Here is a 20,713-nt window from a genome sequence, read left to right on the forward strand (position 1 = left end):
GAGGGGACCCAGCATAAGTGTTTTAAGCCACCTGGCATCTGCTGCATTTTAAACTTCAGGAGCTTGGCTTTGTTTGCTGGTCCCTGCCCTGTCTGGACACCCCGGCCACTCTCGGCTCAGCCCCCTCGCCTGCTTCTCAGTGTGTGACCCCGCAGCACCGGTATCAAGCCTCTGGGGCTGATTCACTGCAGCAGCCTCTCTGGAGGTGGCACCCCAGAGCCTGTCTTTTTAACAGGCTCCCCATGTGGTGCTTGTGGAGAAGACATCTTGAGATCCATGACTTTAGAAGCACATGCAAAACCCTAGGAATATATACAGACAATGGAATAGAATCCAGCCTGAAAAAGGAAGGGAACTCTGATACAGGCTGCAGCTTTGGGGGAACCTTGAGGACATTGGGCTCAGCGCAGTAAGCCAGCTGCAAATTGATAAATACTGGATGATTCTGCTTACATGGAGTTCTGAGAGTCGTCAAATTCAGAGACAGAAAGTCGAATGGGGGTTGCCAGGGGCTGGGCCAGGGGGAGTGGCGACTTGTTTAATGGGTACAGAATTTCAGTTTGGGAAAATGGCGATGGTTACACAACATGGTGAATGAACTTAATGTCACTGAACTGTATACACTTTAAGATGGAACTTTTATGTGTATTTTACAACAATGAAAAAATAAAACCTCATAAGGAAATCCAGAGGGGGTCCTGCAAGCCTCAGGCTGCATTCTCTGGTGGTTCCTCTTTGAGAAGAGATCACAGGACTTGCAGCCACCTCCCTGCACACCAACAAACAGATTCTCCTCCACTTCTTGTAACTGATAGAACTGACAGAATTTGCTAGAGCTCCATTTTCTGATGTGCTGGAGAAAATGCAAAGTCCCAGTGGAACTTTGTGGGAAAAGTGTTTCCAAAGTACTGAGGGCATTTTTTCTGCCTTGATTTGGACACCTTTTGTCAACTCATGCTTGACCTTCCATGGCCTTCAAGACGAGGGAGAGTCAACCTTACTGCTAACTTATCCCTTGGAATTTATGCAGAACAGTTGCTGCAGGTGTGAGTCAAGATGACAGCTCTCCTGAAATACAGTATTTTTGAGTTTGAGACTCTCCTGAGGGATGAGACCTCACTGCCCAGACAGATACTCATGGGGCAATGTTGCCAGATAGTATGCAAGGCCACCATGTGCTTCACTTCTACTCTGTAATATGTGTTATCATGTTGCATCCATAGCATCCTCCTTGCAAACCAAGCCATAAGGGCAGCGGCATTGGGCCTCAGTGGTCTTGGGGACCATGTTGGCAACTTTCCAGAGATGCAAAGAAAGAAGCATGTGGAGTCTCCTCAATCGCTTGGCAGCCTGTGCTGCAGAGGGGATGAAATGGGCACAACGCTGGGAAGACAGACTGTGTCTGCAAGGTGTTCGCAGACTGGTGGTGGGGAGATAGGGGGTGTCCACACAAAAAAGGGTGATGCAAAGGTATCATGGGAAGACATTTATTCATCTGCTGTAAACAGATGGCCAATGGAATCTTGGAGGAGTGGGCACGGGGGTTGGTGGCTGCTCAGGGAAGGGCCAATGGAGGAGGAGGTCTTGGGTAGCCCTTGAAGGGTAGGTGGGCTTCAGTCCAGTGGGGTAGACCAGGAAGAGCAGCTCCAGGGGCTGCAAAGGGTGTCTAGTACACCAGCTTGACTGCTGCACCAGGGGAGGAAAGACAGGCCCCCTGGGGGCAGAACATCTGGGGGGCCCTCATTCTCAGCAGCCGTCTGCCCTGCGGTCACACCACTCTAGCGAATGACGCCTCCTTAAGTTTTGCACCCTTGGTGTCTCCCTTGGTGTGGCCTAGCCCAGGCCCTGCTGGAGCCACAGGTCCACGTGGAGGAAGGACTCAGAGATGCTAGCACTTACATCTCCCTTCCCGGGACAGCATGCACATGGGTTGGGTAGTGAGGCCCAAAGCAGGCTTCACACACACACCACAGGAGGAGGCTGGCTCAAGGATCAGCTGCCAGATAGGTTAGAGGCCACATCTCAAGAGTCTTCTGTCAAAGGTCATTGGTTCCGAGCTACAACAGTTAGTGGCCCAAATGAAGTCAGCTTTTGAATTTTGCCCTTTGGTGATGGGGGGATCTTGCTCTACATTTCTTTTTGGGAAGTTTTGGACTTTGACCTTGGTTACCTTCCATTCGGGCCAGGTATGGAATAGATAGGTATGTCCTCTTCTTGAGAATACTGTTGCAACCCATGTACGTTCTGGGTGAATGGAGGTGGACCCTGGGCTTCAGAGGACCGGGGAGCATTTATTTGGCACTGTTTTGGCATCTACCCTGTATTCTTGCCATGGATGTTAATGTGGAAGGCATTACCTCCATGGTGACTGGGCCACCTTGCTCTACCTTTCTGAACTGATAGAATAGGTACAAGAGGATATTGTCCACACTGGAAACTGTCACCCACCTCATGGTGGCTTCTAGAGTAAGTCCTGTGGCCTTCTGCTGTGCACATTGGCAGGGACAGGGGAGCATTCATGATCAAGGCCCCAGGTGTGGCACCAAGTCTTGTGCTGGGTTTGTGCTGAGGCCACACCTCCCTTGGGCAGTTTCCTTCAGTGACTGAAGATGGTGGGGGCATGAAGGCAGACCCCATACCTTCCCTGGACCCCTTCCTCTTTCCCCTCCCTCTTTCTCCTCATGAAATCTTCGCGTATCTAGTACCATCTTGGCCACTACTTCTTGGAGGATCCAGACTAACACAACTTACTATTTGATCTTGCAAAAACTGAAAAGAACTTTATTATTTTTTAAGTTTATTTATTTCTTTTGAAAGATAGAGAGAACGTGAGCAGGGGAGGGGCAGGGAGAGGGAGAGAATCCCAAACAGGCTTCACGATGTCAGCACAGAGCCCAATGCGGGGCTCGAACTCGCAAATGGTGAGATCATGACGTGAGCAGAAATAGAGTCAGAGGTTTAACTAACTGAGCCACCCAGGGGGCCCCCAAAACTGCAAAGAGATTTAATGGGACCACCAGGGAGCTTTAGTGATGGGAGGCCTCTGACAACTGTTCAAAGGTGACTGAAGGGAAGGCATCTGGGTGGTTCAGTCAGTTGAGCCTCTGACTCCTGATTTCAGCTCAGGTTGTGATCTCACCATTCTTGAGTTTGAGCCCCACATGCAGCTTTGCTGACGGTGAGGAGGCTTCTTGGGATTCTCTTTCCCTCTCGCTCTGCCCCTCCCTCCCTCAAAATAAATAAACTTAAAACAATTTTTAAAGGCAATGAAAGGGTATACACAGGTAGCCATAGACCCCCTGCTGCCCTATGCAAGATGGTCCTTATGCCAGATGTGGGTACCCTTCTGGCTTGTACGATACTTGGGTAACAGTGGAGCTGTTGAACTCTCAGCAGTGAAGAAGCCAAAGTCTATCACTTCCACCAGGCTGGGTGCCAAGGGCCAGACTCAGTCCTTTTCCTGTTATTATCTCCCTTGTGCCTGCAATGTACTGTAAGGGACAGGCACTAAAGCCGGGGTCAAAACCTATGGGTGCCAGCCTGGCTGAGTGCATGGTCACTTCACCTGGCTGAGTCATCAGTGACATAAGTGTCTGTCTAACTCGCCCTTCTGACCTCATAAGGCTGCTGTGACAAGGCACAGGAAAGCCCCTGGGAAGTGGGGCAGTGCTATAGAAAAGCAAAGCATGGCTGAGTCACAACTGTGCTTCATGGTTTCTCTTCCTCACTCTGTTTTCTTTCTCCTTTCTTTCTTGGGAGTTTTCCATTTTGCAAATCTCAAAGTAAGATGAAAACCTCCCCTGTGTTTTCCTTATCAAAATGCACGAATGAGCTGGTGGTCAAAGGCGGAGCCTGTATCTGGTTGACACCTGCTGACCCCTGGGTGCCTGTCCCGGAGGTTTCTGCTGGACATTTCTACGCTGTAGAGGTTAAGGGAAAACTTGGCAGATCTAGGAATTCCCACTGCAAAGGGTGCATTGTATCGACATTGAGCTTCCAGGAGCCCAGTGAAAAGACACGTGAATTGCAAGATACAATAGTCAGATGGTTTTGTGTCGCCTTGAATGAACACAAATGGTTCCTGCATTTTAAAAAAATGTGCCTGGGAGAATTGGGTCAATTATTTACCACAGACAGAGGGAAAAAGTCCTTTATGCTAATTTGACACTATTAAAATGCAATCTAGGCACTGAGGTTTGAATTCACTGCCAAAGATGTAGAGATCCTATACCCTGGACACTACTTTCTCATCTCCTAACTTTGTTTTAGTAATCGAAAAGCAGGATTGCTTAGGCTACAGCACTCCTAGGATTTATAACATGCCCTCCACACCGGCACATTTAATACAGCAGCTCTCAGCCAGAGCACATGTGCAGAACAAGAAGGGGAGGCTGAGAGGGTGTTTTATGTCCTTTGGCACACGTTGAAGTTACAAAATCACTTAGCAGGAAGAGATTGGGGTGTGAGGAAATACTCTGTAAAACAGAAAACTACCTTTTGGAGTAGGAAAAGGCAAGTGAACAGGAGATTGGAGGTGGGATTCTACTCGTGGGGTGCTCTTGATCCCCTCCCCCTCCTTTTCATGGGTCAGATACTCTTTCCATCAGTAAGAGAATCTCATTCTTTTCCACTCCCCTCATTTTTTCCACCCTCAGAAGCCTAAAACACGGTGGTGTTTTAGCAAATATACTGCCCTTACACAGGTCCTCATTCTTACACTTTGTCATTAGTTGGTTACTTAGAAACACACTTTGGAAGAAGGTGGTGCTCAGCAGACATGGGTCTGTGCTGCTTTTCTGTCCCCGAGCCTGTGGCCATGTCTCCCAGCTGACTCAGCATGCGGTGGTGGCATCTCAAACTATGTTTTCATTGCAAGAGAAATGGCATTAGAAGCAGGGCACTGGAGGGTGGGGCTCACCGTCGCCTTGCTGTGGTTCTCTGCACGGCTCCCCCGGGAGGGGCTGTGCGGCTTGCATGCAACGTACTCCCGGCCCTCTCATCAGGGAAGTGGACGTGCCATGCTTTGGCTGACCACTTCAGGCAGAAAGCCCAGAAGCTCCTCAGGGACACTGTGTGGCACCTTTCTCCTGCAGTGTGGGTTCACATAAAGGCTTACCACATCTTAGCTGTGTGTCATTGGGCAAGTCACTTAGAGTCTCTGGGCTTCAGTTTCCACATCTGTAAAATGGGCATAGTTATGGGTACCATAGAACTGTAGTAGAGATTTAATGAGTGAATGCATGTAAAACTGCCTCTGCTCACTAGTGTTGGATATTGTTATTTAATTTTTATTTCTAAAGGAAAGGGGTGGCCTTCCAGGTTGAGAGGTGACAGTGGAGGTGGCCAGGGGAGTGGGTTGAATGGGGGAGCTGGTGATCTGCACAAGCTCTTCAACAGAAAGCAAATTTGGGGGCACCTGAGTGGCTTAGTCGGTTGAGTGTCTGACTTCAGCTCAGGTCATGATCTCGCAGTTCATGACTTCAAGCCTCACATCGGGCTTGCTGCTGTCAGCCTGTCAGCTCAGAGCCCACTTCGGATCCTCTGTTCCCCTCTCTGCCCTTCCCTTGCTTGTGTTCTCCCCCACCCCAAATAAGTATATATATAAAAAAAGAAAGCAACTTTTACAAATCTAGTCTTAATGACTTGCTTTTTGGGAGCCATCTCTGCACCAACTGTGGTGTCAACTTTCTCTTTAATCTTGATAACAGCCCTGCATGGCAGACACAATTATCCTTATTTTAACAGATGAAGAAATTGAGCTTAGGTGGCCTAGAGCTTTGCCCAAGGTCACTCTCCAGTCAGTGGAAGAGCGGCAACTGATCTGAGAGGTCCTGTGCTTTCCCCTGCATGGTGCTATCTCCTCCCCTGACCCCTAAGTCAGGACCAGCTGTCCCCAGTCACTCAGCTGTCAAATGCCTAGCTCTGGGCCCATACGATCTTACACAGGCAAAAAAAGAATTTCAGAGCATGCAATGCCTTTGCTTGGGAAGAGCCTTAAATTGTTACATGCAGCACATGTATGAATTAATTCACCAGCAAATGAAGTGTGCCCTCTGGACCCCAAGGCAGTCCTTGCTTAACAGCCTGTAACCACAGCATGCATTAGAGCGGGTGGTGGCGGGGGGGGGGGGGGGGGTGGATTAGGTAGAGAGGATGTAATTTTCCAGAAGTTGAAATAAACATCTCCAGTTATGCTGGAAATGAATGGACTTGCCAAGGGATCTGGAGGAACCCAAAGTCCCGGGAGTTTTCTTTTCTTCTTTTCTTTTCTTTTCTTTTCTAACTTTTTTATGTTTATCTATTTTTGAGAGAGATAGAGACAGAGTGTGAGTGGGGGAGAGCAGAGAGAGAGGGAGACACAGAATCTGAAGAAGGCTCCAGGCTCTGAGTTGTAGCACAGAGTCTGATGCAGGGCTCAAACTCATGAGCTGTAAGATCACGACCTGAGCTGAAGTCAGGCGCTTAACTGACTGAGCCACCCAGGCACCCCTATCCCTGGGAGTTTTGAATCGCTTCTTTCTGGTGTCTCCAGTGGACATTGTGGCCAGACCTCTAAGGGCCCCTGGACTCTCACTGCCACCCTCAGTGCTCTCTCCTGGTCTTTTCTTCCCTTTTCCCCCCAAGCCACTCCTCCCATCTCACGGGCTTCATGACTCCCTAAACCACAGTGGGTGGACTTCTGCGTGTCCATGTACACCCCTCTGCACAAGTGTGTGTGTGATGTTGCTGGCCTCTAATAGCCCTCCCGATGCGACTGGACACAGAAAGCATGTAGGTTAGAAAAGCCCACAAGTGCCAGATAGCACACGTCCTTTGATCAAAACAGCACAGGCCATGTCCACTACTTGTAGTACCTCATATTTGATATAAACTTAGGCAGCAACCAAGCCTATGTCTGACGACTTTAACACAGAGCTGAACATCCCTCTCCCCGCAGCCCTCTCCTCCTCCTCCTGTTCTAGGCAAGGTTTTTACAAAGCCCAGGGCTGTAGCTACCTCTGGATTTTTGCAATGGCATGGATCCCCCAAATGTCCTTCTTTTATTGTGGATGCTTGGACTTAGGTTTCTCTGCAGCCAAAAGAGGTCTTTCCTGTTTGATATGGCAACACTGGAGAGCAATTGATAATTTAAAATTGTATAGGTAACTTCTGCATTGTACATTATAGTTTGCAAATGGTAACAGCAAACATTTCTAAAGTGTTTCCTGTATGCAAAACACTGTTTTAAGTCCATTATACAGAATAATCATCAGGTAGGTTTTATCATTATCATGCCCATTGTACAGACAGAAAACTGGCTGAAGTAGGTCAGGACCCCGACTGAGGTTATACAGCTAGTAAGAGACAGACTCGGAACAGGAATCCCAGCAAGCCCATGCTCTCAGCTGTCAGCTATTCATTACAGTAAGGATAATTATGGTGTTATTTAGGTAATGTTGGAGGTTTCACAATGTAAAGAGGTTTGGCCAAGGTCCTACAGCCAGAGAGTGATGGAGGGAGCCAGGACCTGAACCAGATCTTCTTTTTGTTTTTTGTTTTAGTTTTATTTAGTTTTTAAATATTTCTTAATGTTTATTCATTTTTGAGAGAGAGAGAGAGAGAGAGAGAGAGAGAGAAAGACAGAGAGAGACAGAGTGTGAGTGGGGGAGGTGCAGAAAGAGAGGGAGACACAGAATCTGAAGCAGGCTCCAGGCTCCAAGCTGTCAGCACAGAGCCTGAAGTGGGGCTCAAACCCTTGAGCTATGAGATCGTGACCTAAGCCCAAGTTGGATGCTTAACCGACTGAGCCATCCAAGTGCCTCAAGTTTTATTTAGTTTTGACAGAGAGAGAGAGACAGAGAGAGAGCGCAAGTGGGGGAGGGGCAGAGAGGGGGGACAGAGGATCTGAAGTGGGCTCCACACTGACAGCAGAGAGCCTGATGTGGGGCTTGAACTCACAAACTGTGAGATCAGGACCCAAGCTGAAGTTGGAAGCTCAACCAACTGAGCTACCTGGGCGCCCCCTGGACCAGATCTTCTGATACCAAAGTCCCGGGTCTTAGTATTGTGCCCCATCCTCACTTGTAAAGGGTAATGTGCTAGCTGCAGAGGGGATGCAACAGAGAGAGGCTCCGGGAAGGCATCTGTGCATAAGGGAGAGCCAGTCTGGCCCAGAACACAGGGAGCTAGGAAGCTGTGACGGCGTCCAGGGACAGAGCTTGGCTGAGAGGGAGCAAGCCTGAGAGAAAGTGAGTCCATGTAGGTGAGGTTGGGGAAGGAAGGAAGATTCTGGCAGGATGTGGGTGTGGGAAGGCAGGCCCCTGAGGTTGCTGGGTGCAGGCATAGGCAGTCAGAGGGCACCCATAGGGCACATGTTTTGGCAAAGAGTGATCAGGGGGATTCCAGAAGATAAGAGCAAGCTGGGAACCGGAAGTATGAGGCAGCAAAAAAACACTGAAGTCGGAGTTTGAGTCTCTCTCTTAGTAGCTGTGTGAGCCAACCCAAGTCACTCCACACCCCAGGACCTGTTTCCCCCTGTAATGTCCAAGGGCCTCTCTCAGCATCCAACCTCACCCACCTGACTTCCCAAGCTCATCCCCTGGGCCTGTCGGGTGAGAGTCTTGATTGTCTGATGGGGCTCTGTTTTGGCCCAACCCTTGTGTCCCTTCCATTGTTTATTAGTGTTTTCCTTAAAAAGAAAAAAGAAGCAGCTATCATGTTAGATGGACAGCTGGCTCTGTCTGCTCAGCACCGTCCTCACTGGTGTCGGCCAACTTTGTTCTCCTCTGGCCGACTCAGGCTGCCTTGTCACTGTACGGGTTTAAGGATTCCATATCCGTGCCTTCGACATCCAGGAAACATCTGTGCGAATGGCTCCCAGGGTCTGTCTGGGGACAATCTCACCAAAACGATTATGAGTGTTACAAACTTTAAGTTGGAAACATGTATTTCCCTACGGACAGAGATGAGTGGCTTTGGTCTGGCAGCTAAATGCAGCTTACTTGCTATTCTGGTCATGTGGAAGCCCCTACTTGTGTTCTCCACGTGTTTTATATTCAAAAGTCCACCCAGGACTTGCACGCTCGAGTTCCGTGGCACTGGCTTCTGTCCCGGGTAATCACAAAGCACCCATGTGCCACATCTGACTTCATAAACCAAGTCCTCAAGTCCTTTATTGTGTATTTTTTTTTACAACTTTATTCATCGTTTTGAGAAAGGCTCATCTTAGTTCTACATGATAAAGATTCTGCTTAGAGAGGGAAGGAGGTTAAATATTTCTGGTATGTACATCCTGTTTTTCCGTGTATGTTTGAAAGTATGAGTGGGGTCCCCTGACCCATTTCAGGAATGATTTGCTGGAAAGGCAAATCGCAGCCTTTCTGATGAGAGGAGGCAGCTTGCTGGTTTTCTAGGCCTGTGGGAAGAGAGTCAGTCAGCTCGGGTTGCCATAACAAAGTACCACAGACTCGGGGGCTTACACAACAGACAGTTACCTCTCACAGTTCTGGAGGCTCGAAGTCCAAGGTCAAGGTGTTGGCAGAGCCTCTGTGGCCTCTCTCCTTGGCTTGTAGATGGTGTCTTCTCCCGTGTCTTCATGTGGTCTTCCCTCTGTGTGTGTCTGTGTCCCGATCCCCTCTCCTTACAAGGACACCAGTCATGTTGGATTAGGGCCACATCTTAATGACTTCATTTTAAAGTAATTACTTCTTTAAAGTTTCCAAAGATAGTCACATTCTGAAGTACATTCTGAGGGAGTTAGGACTTCAACACATGCATTTTTGGTGAGATGCAATGCAGGCCATAACAATCTTTTTTACCCATTAGAAATTCAGTAGAATTAATGATGCCCTCGAAGGGCACTTGTCATTCATGCTTGGGTGTGAATTACTCATCAGTTAGCTTTCTTCCCAACCACATAAGGTTTTAGCCTTCTGGAAAGTAAACTTTGGGGAAGGATATTCCTAGGTAAGATGTCATCACTGGGAATTTAGGAGGCCAGGGAAGGGGCACTGTAGGCTTGACTGTGGCAGCCTAGAAGTTGGTAGTTAGAGCAAGAACAAGTGGGGGACCATGCAGAAAGGGAGGTGATATGGTACCAAAGGGCAGCATGCCTTGAATTGGGATCACAGCAATGCAGACTCTTATGGGCGAAATGATCACTGGAGATCATTGTCCCCTGCAGAGTTCCAGGACTAAAAGTCTGTATATTCTCCTCTTCACAGCACTTGGAGAAGACTCATTTCTCTCGTCTGCATTCATGACAGACCACCTAGCCACTGACATCCATTTTACCATATTGGGCATAGAGGACAGGTCAGGAAAGGCACATTATTTGAAGGAAATCTATTTACAGGGAGGCTCATATAACAGATATCTATTAATTTTATCTGCCCAGCACTCTGTCTCCCTTTCTTCAGGCAGGACACCCTATTTCCTTGAGTCCAGAAATGGATATGTGACCCAGGGCGGGCAAATCATTTCACTGTTTTGTTCACAGTGACAGTTCTAGGAAGTATAATCAGAAATATAATCCAAGAAGTATAGCTCAAGCTGAGCTAACCAGAATTTTCGCTGGGCTTTTCCACAACGGAGCCCAGAGAAAAGCTCTTACTTTTTGGTTAAAGAGCTGTCAAGGGTGAGTCAGAGCTGCTATTGACAAGAATCCACCCCACCCCCCATGGAGCAGCTGGTTTGGCCAGAGGAAGTCCACATACGAGAGAAACTGACCAGAACAGAGAGGGTGATCCCAGTGGGCTCTGAGGCCCTGACATGGCCAGGTGGCTGTCCGCAAGCCCCCTCCATCCCTGCCTGCCTTCTGCCTGTGGTTTGGTCCCATGAACCACTAAATCCCTCCTTAGCTTGGATTTCTGCCACTTGCAACCAAAAGAGTCCTGACTGATTCAGGTAGAGTGTGGATTGAATTAAAAACTTTTGAAAATGTAAAGAGAATTCAAAGAGTTTGAAAGCTATGTTCTGAGCAGGAAGAATGAGGAAGGGATAGGCTTACAACCTGGAGGAAATGCCATGATGCCATTTGATGACTGAGAACAAGCAAAATTGTTCAAATGATCTTTGGTTTCTATTTTTTTAAATGTTTATTTATTTTGAGAGAGAGTGTGATCAGGAGAGGAATAGAGAGAGAGAAAGAGTGAGAGAATCCCAAGCAGGCTTCACACTGTGCAGAGCCCAATATGGGGCTCAAACTCATGAACGGTGAGATCATGACCTGAGCCAAAATGAAGAGTCAGTCGCTTAACCAGACTAAGCCCCAGATGCCCCTGGCTTCTACTTTCTGGAAAGGAAACTTCTTCAGATTTGAAAAGTGAAAAGAAACTTGACTGAAAAGGAATCAAAACCCAAGATAAGCAAGGAGACCATAAGAAAAGGCCACCTGCCTTGAAACACACTTGTCTCTGAGCCCTGCTAGACCATGTTAATGGAGAGGACACCTTGCCGTGTGATTTCAAGAGAGGTGCTTTCATAGGAATCAAGTCAATGGGATGACCGACTATAAAATTTGAGTAAGTGTTAGATCGGTTTTCCAAAGGTGTTGGGGTTCAAGGTAGAGCTCTTAGAACTTGGATGTCACATCTTGATTTTTGGCAAGATGTTCAAGCTCTTCACACTGTGCTTGCTGCTGAACCACTGGCCTCTAGTCTCAGACAACCAGAGACATAGAAGGAGCAGGTTCATTTGGAAGGTGGTGAGTAGTGAGAGGCGGTGACAAGAGAATGAATTCTGTTTTAGACAGGTTTGCATTTGAGGTGCCTACGGGACATCTGTTCAGGGCTGTTCCCGTGGCAAACTGAACACTTTGATATGGGGCTCAGAAGAGAAGTCAGGATGGGTGAGGTAGCTCTGGGGGCCATGAGCAGGAAGATAGTGGCCAGATGGTGAATGAGACCCCCCAGGGATCCCATGCATCTAGAAAAGAGAAAGGCAGGCTCCACGCCAGAAGCTTCAGGGTGACTTATTGTGAGGGTCTGGTGAAGGAAGAAGAGGTGATAGAGAGTGAGAGACAGAGGGTTCAGAGATGGGAAGAGCCAGGGAGGCAGAGACGTAAGAGAGCCCCAGAAAAGGGGCAGTGGTTTGAGGTGTCAGACGCTATAGGCTGATGATGCTAATGAAGAAGGCATACTGGATCAAGGATGAGGAGTTCAGTGGTGACCTTTGAGAAATCTGTTTCAATAATCAGGGGCACAATAGTTGAGTAGGAAGAAATGAGTGGTAGTTGAGAAACATCCCCTCGCTTCCCTCCTCCCACAATCGCTGCCTTAGCCCCCGTCTCGTCTCTCATCAGTCTTTTCCATCATCTTTGAGTGATGCCTCCTGCCGTTGTCCACACTGACTTGTGCTCTGCCACAGAGCTCACCATCCTAAAGCACTGCTCTCGGTGGCCCCAGGAAGAGTATGCCACCCCCCAAGCCTGAAATTTTAGTGGCGAAATGCTAACTTTGGAGGTCAGCCACGGGCTCTGAAATCTCAGTGGCCCCACACCATATGAGCTTCTTACTTAGGAAGAGCCCCTTGGGAAGCAGGGAGGTGTGGGAGATGGTGTTGTGCTCTGTATCACACAACCAATCAAGAGTGAGGCCATCTTCGCTGCATGGCTCCAAACTTGCCTTGGGTGCTGCCGTCCAAACCAGCAGACAGAGCAGAAGCCCCTGGATGGAGGCCCAGCTGCGGCCTCAGGAGGTGGGAGTGAGGCCAGGCCTGGAAGCGGAGTACATTACATCACTTCTGCTACATCCTGTTGGCCAGAATTGAGTCACATGGTGGGACTTAACTTTGAGAGAGGCTGGGGAATGCAGGCTAGCTGAGTCACGGGAGGAAAGGAAAAACTTAGCTGGTCTCTGTGGTCATGGCATTCGAGATCTTGCAAAATCAGACCAGCCCACTTTTCTAGTCCTGTCTTCTTGGAGTTTGACCCTACTCCAAGGCACAGGGGAGCATTTTACTTACCATTCCTCACATCTACCATGCACGTTCCCATTTTCTGTAGCAAGCAAGAACACTCTCCTCACCCTTCCTGCTTCTTGAAATCTTACTTGCTGTAAGTTATGCTGTGTGTTCCATAGAACCTTTCTGTGAGTTGCAATGATTTCCTCCTTTTGTAATTTGTCTGCCCCAGACCCTGTCACTCTTTATCTGCTGCTTGTGCTATGAAGAGCTATGTAGCAGATCTATAAATTCCTCCACCTTTCCGTAGACACAGACTGCAAACTCATGCAGGGCAGGGTGAATTCATAGATAGATCTCTTTGCTCACCCCATACTTACAGTAACTGTAGGTTCTGACATCCCAAATCAGGGTGTGTGGTCTGAGAAATCGTAGTGTACATTTCAGGATCAACTGGGCAAAATATTAGTGGCATTCTTCAGGAATGTCCTGGAGCAGAATCCTGGAGACATGATAGAAACTCAATTAATCCCATTGGTCTGCAGTGAGATTGAATCACTGTTATCACTTACTAACATACAAAGCAAAAGAGGGTAACTTAGAGGGACTTTTCAAAACATAGCACAGCTGTCTCGAGACATTTCCTGGGGCATTGGTTTACCCAACATAATTACTAGCATCCCTAGACTCTCTCAGCCAAACTGAAATGCCCAGACACCTCATTGAAAAGGTACAAAAATCAAATAAAGCCAAAACATGGTGTTTTATGGTCAGCATTTTGTGCTAGCACATGACCATTTGAATTTGAGTGATTTAGAAGGCACTCCCGGGTTCTGAGATGACTTTAAGATGAATGGTTTTATTTGGTGTCTGTTATGGTTCATTCAGAAAGTGGAAGCTTGTTTACAGCTTTGTGGCTGAAGGCCTGAGAACTGTCTGTGAATTATTTTGTCAACAAGTCAACCAGGGATGGGTGGCTTCAAGTCTGCTTATTGCTTGTATTTGACCCTCAATTATGAATTTTAATACAAGGAAGACGTTCTTTTAATAGTAAAAATGTTTGTGTGTATCTGGTCCATTCATGGCTAAGATCTGATTGGAATTAATCTGAGCAGAAGCAAGAAGCATGAGCTAGTGCCAGAGGAAAGCCATCTAGGGCAGTGGGCTGGGCTGACGCTGGGCTTGGCTTTCAGGGGGAGTGGCCTGTCAGCACCTCATCCTCCCCCGTGAGCCACGCTGCAGGTGAATGGAGAGAAGGGATGGATGAGTCAATTTGGAAACAGCTCCAGATCCACCGAGAGCCTTAGCATCTGTGACCTTAGCCTTGGTGGGGAGCCCAGCCCTGCAAGACTTCCATGGGGGATTTGTTAAAGGTCCCCAATCTCCTTAGTTTTTCTTTTTCCTACATTTTTGTCTAAATGGCAGATGTTCGCAAGACACACCCTGTGAGCCTTTGCTCATTCTGTTTTTTTTTCTTTCTGGAATGCCTCTCCTCCCCCAACCTGTCTGACCCATTTGGAATCCAAAACATTCTTTAATCTATCTTAAATGGCACTCCCTTTATTTTTCTTTTTGGTGGCCTCAACCAATTATGAACTTCGAGTTCGGGTTCATCTTCTGTATCTGCTGCTGCAGCTACTTCTGGCACTTAGTGGCCCCACCAGCAGCGTTTCATGTGCTCAGCGCTTCCTAAGTGCCGGGCACTCAGCCTTCCACCTGAGCAGAGAAACTCTGTAGTCAGATCTCCTGGTTCAGTTTGGAGCTTCTGCACTCTCAGCTGTCAGATGGGAGGACAAGTAGCCCCCACCTTGTGGGGCTGTTGGGAGGTCTACGCAGGTGCACCACGGACAGACACGTGCTCAGTGCCAGGCGTGTAGATGTCCACTCACCAGGAGCTTGTGTTGTAATGAATCAGAAGGGGAACTCACTCTGTGTACAAATGGGTAATGAGGAAGGAGAGAGAAAATGGTCAAAGCTCAGAAGTCAGATACACAGCAATGGTTAACAGAAACCCGGTAGCTTGGTTTGGGGGGACCCATAGATGCCCCTGGTCCTCCTGTGATATCTGGAGTTAGCCCTGGCAGGGGTAGGGAGCTTCTAATATCAGTGAAAGCTCAGGTAGAAGCCCCTGGGGAGGGGGACCCAGCTGAGGTCTGAGGAGATGGGATTCTGCTTTGTGTAAAGAACTTTCTGCTGTCTGTAGATGGGTTGGGCTGCTTGAGGAAGCAGTGGGTTGCCCATCACAAGACTTGGTAGATGCCCAGCCAGAGTTTGGAGGAAGACCGACAGATCTGCAAGGGTGCTGGTGAGCTGGGTATTACCACCCGGCTTGTCCCACAGGGCTGCTGGAAGGCTCCATGTGTATGTTGTAAATAAATGTGCATATTGTTATAATGTGAGGATTATTTTTACTATTTTAAGAGTAGGTGTTGGGTATGGGGTGTGGAAGAAATCAGATTCTAACTGTTGGAAACTAAAATGTTGGAGGAAGGGAGGAAAGGAAAAACTGAGGGGGGCTGGGGGCACGCCTCACCCCCAACCCTCTGCAAGGGGCTTCTTAGTGAAGTTTCTTGCCTCAGCATCCCACCTGTGCCCTCCCAGAGCGATCTTGAGGCCTTTCAACCAGCTCTCACCGGAATAACTGTGGGACATGCCCAGGAGGGTGGGTGGGTGGGGTGCAGGGCTATGAGTCCCACACGGGTTTTTTTCCTGTGGGGTGGGGTCAGTACAAGGTGGCTGTTGCATGTTAAAAATTAAAATAAGGCTACCAGAAGGGAGTTGGCAGGAGCTTAATCTGAGAGCCTGTTCTTCTGAAGGGCTATTTATAAAGTCGGCACAGCATGTTCGGGTGGTGGGGGCTCCCTTCCTCCCAGGACATGGCAGGCCCCCGAGCTCATGGGAGGGATGAGAAGGACGGCAGGACGCCTGGGCTGGGCTCACCAGCCCTCGTCACAGCGATGAGAGACACCCAGTCTCCCAAACGGAGTCAAATACCACAGTTATCGGTGGCTGTGGCTTATTTTGTGTTAGTCGCGGGGGAAGGGTAGTGGAGTTTGCCTTTACCCATTTGCTGAAGACATTATTTTGAACCAAAATATGTTCAGAGAGTTGAAAGAGATGCATGGAGTGAAGCTGTTTTTATTGTCAATGAAATTATAGCTTTGAGGTTAACTCAGGCTGCTCATAAAAGCAGCCCTAAAACAAGACTCATATGAAGACAAACTGCAAAAAGAAAAAAACAATGATAGAGAATAAGGACTTCTGGGTAGAAAAGAGGCAAGATCTGAGGGGTGCATTCCACAGACTCTGAGTCGGGTACAGCCCTGAGTGGGCACAGCCCTGAACCATACAGGTCAGCAGGTCTGGCCTTCATCCCAGCTCTGTCACTTACCATCTGTGTGACCTTGGGCTGGGCGCTTAACTCCTCTGAGCTTCCACTTTTTGCATTTGTAAGTTAACCTAATCATCTCCGCACTGTCAGCCTCACTGAGATGCCATGAGTCTATCTTTTCAGGCAATATTAAAACAGATATTATCAAAATCGACTCCTGTCCTGGCTATATGCACAATCTCTGCTGTACTGTCTGCATACTGGCTTCTTCTTGCTCCTACTGCGTCATGCCCATCTGAGAAACGCTACTTCTGGGTCTCCTCAGACTGACACTCAGGCTTGTGTCACCGCTGACTCTGGGATGGTGGTGGTGAGGCCTGCTTTGCTAAGAGGCTGCACCTGACTTTCTCTCTTTCTCCCTCTGCCCCCCTCCCCCCCCAATGCACCAAGTTAAGGTCTAGGCCTGGCCGCTCATTTTCTTCTGTCCTCCTTCTCAGCCACCCAATCCTAGCCACACTGTCTTCCGTCCATTCCTTGAAAGCAACAGTTATACTCCCACCCTATGGTCTTAACACTTCCTGTTCCCTCTGACTGCCCTGTCTTTTCCCCCATCTGGCATGATCTCTTTCTCCACTTCCTTCATGTCTTCCTTGCAGGGGAGGCCTGCCCTGATCCTCTATGTGAAATGGTACAACCTCTTTCTCATTTGTCTTGTTTTCTTTTTCTCTACATCTAACATACTATATATTGTACTTATTTACGATGCATCCTCCCACACCTACCCTAGAATGTAAATTCCGTGAGGGCAGGGATTTTTCTTCCTTTTGCTCATTGCCCATTCTCCTCCAACGTCAACCCTTGTAAAATGGGTTGGGAAGTAATCTCTTTTTCTGTTGTCTGGAATAATTTGTATCAACTTGAGGTCATTTGTTCCTTGAAAGTTTGACTTCACCTGTAAATCCATCTGGGCCAGGTACTTTTTGGGTGTGTGTGTGAGTATGGATTAATTTTAGCCAGTGTGCCAGTTTCTTTAATAATTCTACCACTATTCAAGACTTTTTTTGCTTGAATTGGTTTTAGTAAGTTATTTTTTTTTGTAGGAATTTGTCTAAGTTTTCAAAACTGTTGGCATATCATTTTTCATCAGTGTCTTATTATTTTTTAATTTTTTAAAAATGTTTTCATTTATTTTTGATTGAAAAAGGGAGAGTGTGAGCAGAGGAGGGCAGAGGGAGAGGGAGACACAGAATCTGAAGCAGCCTCCAGGCTCTGAGCTGTCTGCCCAGAGCCCAATGTGGAGCTCAAACTCACGAACTGTGAGATGGTGACGTGAGTCCAAGTCAGATGCTTAACCGACTGAGCCCTCCAGATGCCCAGTGTCTTATTATTTATTATGTATACTTTATGTGTAGTTATACTCCCTTTCATTCATAATGTTGATTATTGTAACTTTTATCTTATCTTGGTAAATCTTGAAAAATTTGTCTATATTGTTAGTTTTCGCAAAGAACCAGTTCTTAGCCTTTTAGTTCCACTCTGTTGTATTGTTTTTTATTTTGTTGATTCCTGCTTTTATTTTTATTTTCTGATTTTTTCCCAATTTGAGGTGGAATTTGTTATGTGTCCCCCACCCCAAACTTCTTTTTTTTTTTAAGTTTATGTATTTATTTTGAGAGAGAGAGAGCATGAGTAGGGGAGTGGCAGACACAGAGGGAGAGACAGAATCCCAAGCAGGCTCCATGCTCTCAGCCCAGAGCCTGATGCAGGGCTTGAACTCATGAAATCACAAGATCATGACCTCAGCCCAAACCAAAGCTCAGATGCTTAACTGACTGAGCCACTTAGGTGCCCTCACCACCCCAAACTTCTTGAGAATAACACTTGGCTCACTAATTTTGAGAATTTCTCCCATTCTAATATAAGTATTTAGTTATAAATTTGCTGCAAAGTACATATTGACTGTATCCCAGAAGTCTTGATATATGGTGTTTTTATTGCCATTCAGTTTTATATACTTAAAAAGTTTTCACTTTGATATTTCCCCTTTTATCCATGAATTATTTAGCAATACTGCTAAATATGTGAGCATTTTTAATTTATATTTTTAATTTCTAATTTAATTTCATTGTGGTCAGAGTTCGCAGTCTACTTTATACCTAAGTTTGAAATTTATTGAGACTTTCTTAATGGCCAAGCACATGATTACACTTCTGCATATATTGCACATATGTTTGAGAAAGATGTAGACTTTCTATTATTTGGAAGAACTTTAAATTAGATATTATTTGAATGAGTAAAAACTTGTAATTGAGTGATTCATATTTTCTGTATCCTTGCTGATTTTTTTTCTACCACGATCCCATCAATAATTGAAAAAGCCATGATAAATTCACCCTAATTCTATAAAATTTTACCAAATATACATGAGGCTATTTTATGTGCATTTATACCTAAAGTTGCTCTTTTCTTGGTGAACTAAAACTTTTACTATTTTATAGCAGTGCTTCCAATCCCCTAATGTTTGTGGTCTTAGAGTCTAATTTAAATGATACTAATACATTACATGTCTTTTGCTTTATCGGCCTAACATGCTGTTTTCCATCCTTTTGCTTCTAGCTTGTGTGTTTCATGAGTGTGTCTTATAAATAGCACATACCTGGCTTTAAAATATTCAATTTATTAGTCATTTGAGTGGAGAATTTTGTCCAAATACATTTATTTTTATTATTGATATAATTGGACTTGTTTATATCTTCTTTGTCTCAAGTTTTCCATATATTTTAACATAATTTCTTGGTTTTGAAAAAGAGATTATAACAGTATCCCTCTTAACAAGACAAGAATTTTCATCTTTTGTCTCTCCCCAACCTCTGCCAACCCCTATCATATAGTCATTATCTATACTTTTAGTCTGGGCTGTTATTGATATTTTTATCTTTTTCTTTAGTCTTAGGTATTTTTTTTAAGACAGTACAAACTCTTCCAAGTTATTTGTTTCCCCTCTGCTTTATATATGTCTTGCATCATCTCCTATATTTGTCTTTCTTCTTTTTAAAGTATTTTATTTTATTTTATTTTATTATTTTATTTTATTTTATTTTATTGACAGAGAGAAAGAGAGAGAGGCAAAGGAAGAGGGAGAGACAGAATCCTAAGCAGGCTCCAAGCCCAGCACAGAACCTGGCAACAGTGAGATCATGACCTGAACTAAAATCAAGAGTTGAATGCTCAACTGACTGTGCCACTCAGGTGTCCCTAAAGTATTTTATATAAAACTATTTTTGATAAGTCTTTGTGGTGAAACATCTAAGGGCTTGTATGCCTAAGAAATTTTTTAAAAATCAGTCCTGTATATTTGGATGGCAGTTTGGTTGGTTATAAAATTTTAGGTTTCAAAGTTCTTTTCCTTCAATACTTAAAAAATACAATATTACTGGGGCGCCTGGGTGGCGCAGTCGATTAAGCGTCCGACTTCAGCCAGGTCACGATCTCGCGGTCCGTGAGTTCGAGCCCCGCGTCGGGCTCTGGGCTGATGGCTCAGAGCCTGGAGCCTGTTTCCGATTCTGTGTCTCCCTCTCTCTCTGCCCCTCCCCCGTTCATGCTCTGTCTCTCTCTGTCCCAAAAATAAATAAACGTTGAAAAAAAAATTAAAAAAAAAATAAAAAAAAACCACAATATTACTGAGTTATTGCAACCATTGTTGCTATTAGAAAATATGATTTCAATCTGAGTCTGCTTTTTTCCCCCCTCTGTGAACATTTAAAATAATCTTTTTGGAATTCATAATTTTCCTAATATACGTAGATACGAGTTTTAATGTATATGTTAATATATATATTAACATACACACACACACACACACACACACACACACACACACATATATACATACATATGTATATATATTTTTGCCAATGCAGAGCCCTTTAAATCTGAGGTTCCTAATATTTTTTAATCCAGGGAAATTTAGTCTATTATTTTTTGAAATTATTTCTCCTCTCCATTTTATTATTTTCTTTTTGTGGGACTTTTATTATTTATGTTGGTAGTTATTTTTACTTCTGACCTTCATATCACCTTACTTTTATCTTACATTTTGTTTATTTGGCTTTTCTTCTTCCTTTGGGAGAATTGGTCAATCTGATTTTTCAAATTGTTATTTTGTTCCTTGCCTATTTCTGTTCTGCTCCTTGTGCTATCCAGAGGGCTCTTTATTTCAAATATTGTATTTTTGTACCTATTATTTATATATTGATTCTTTTTTTCTTCTACTTTGCTAATATTTTCTATTTTTAAAAGAAGTATGTATTTTAGGTTAGTTTTAAATTCTTGCCTTTGTGTGTTAATATTCTAGTGGAATCTTAAATCCTGTATATTGTTTTTCTTTTGAAGAGGTAGAGTTCTTTAACTATCTTGTTGATTTGGCCTCTGAGCTGGTCTTCTCAGAAGGTTTCAGCATTTCCTCAAGCACCAGAGCCCAGCTTATGTCAGTTCCAGTGATCT

The 20,713-nt window shown here is 45.7% G+C and overlaps 1 long non-coding RNA gene across 1 annotated transcript in view; it reads left to right on the forward strand.

The window, feature by feature from the left end:
- LOC147580796 (uncharacterized) overlaps nucleotides 1-19,487 on the forward strand; it is a 66,915-nt gene extending 47,428 nt beyond the window's left edge. The window contains exon 4 of the long non-coding RNA XR_015251097.1: nucleotides 19,320-19,487. This is a non-coding gene — a long non-coding RNA (uncharacterized LOC147580796). The remainder of the gene's footprint in view (nucleotides 1-19,319) is intronic.
- Nucleotides 19,488-20,713: the final 1,226 nt, after the last annotated feature.

Source organism: Puma concolor, chromosome B2 (assembly GCF_028749965.1).
Source record: "Puma concolor isolate L17-30 chromosome B2, mPumCon1.1.hap2, whole genome shotgun sequence".
Lineage (NCBI taxonomy): Eukaryota > Metazoa > Chordata > Mammalia > Carnivora > Felidae > Puma > Puma concolor.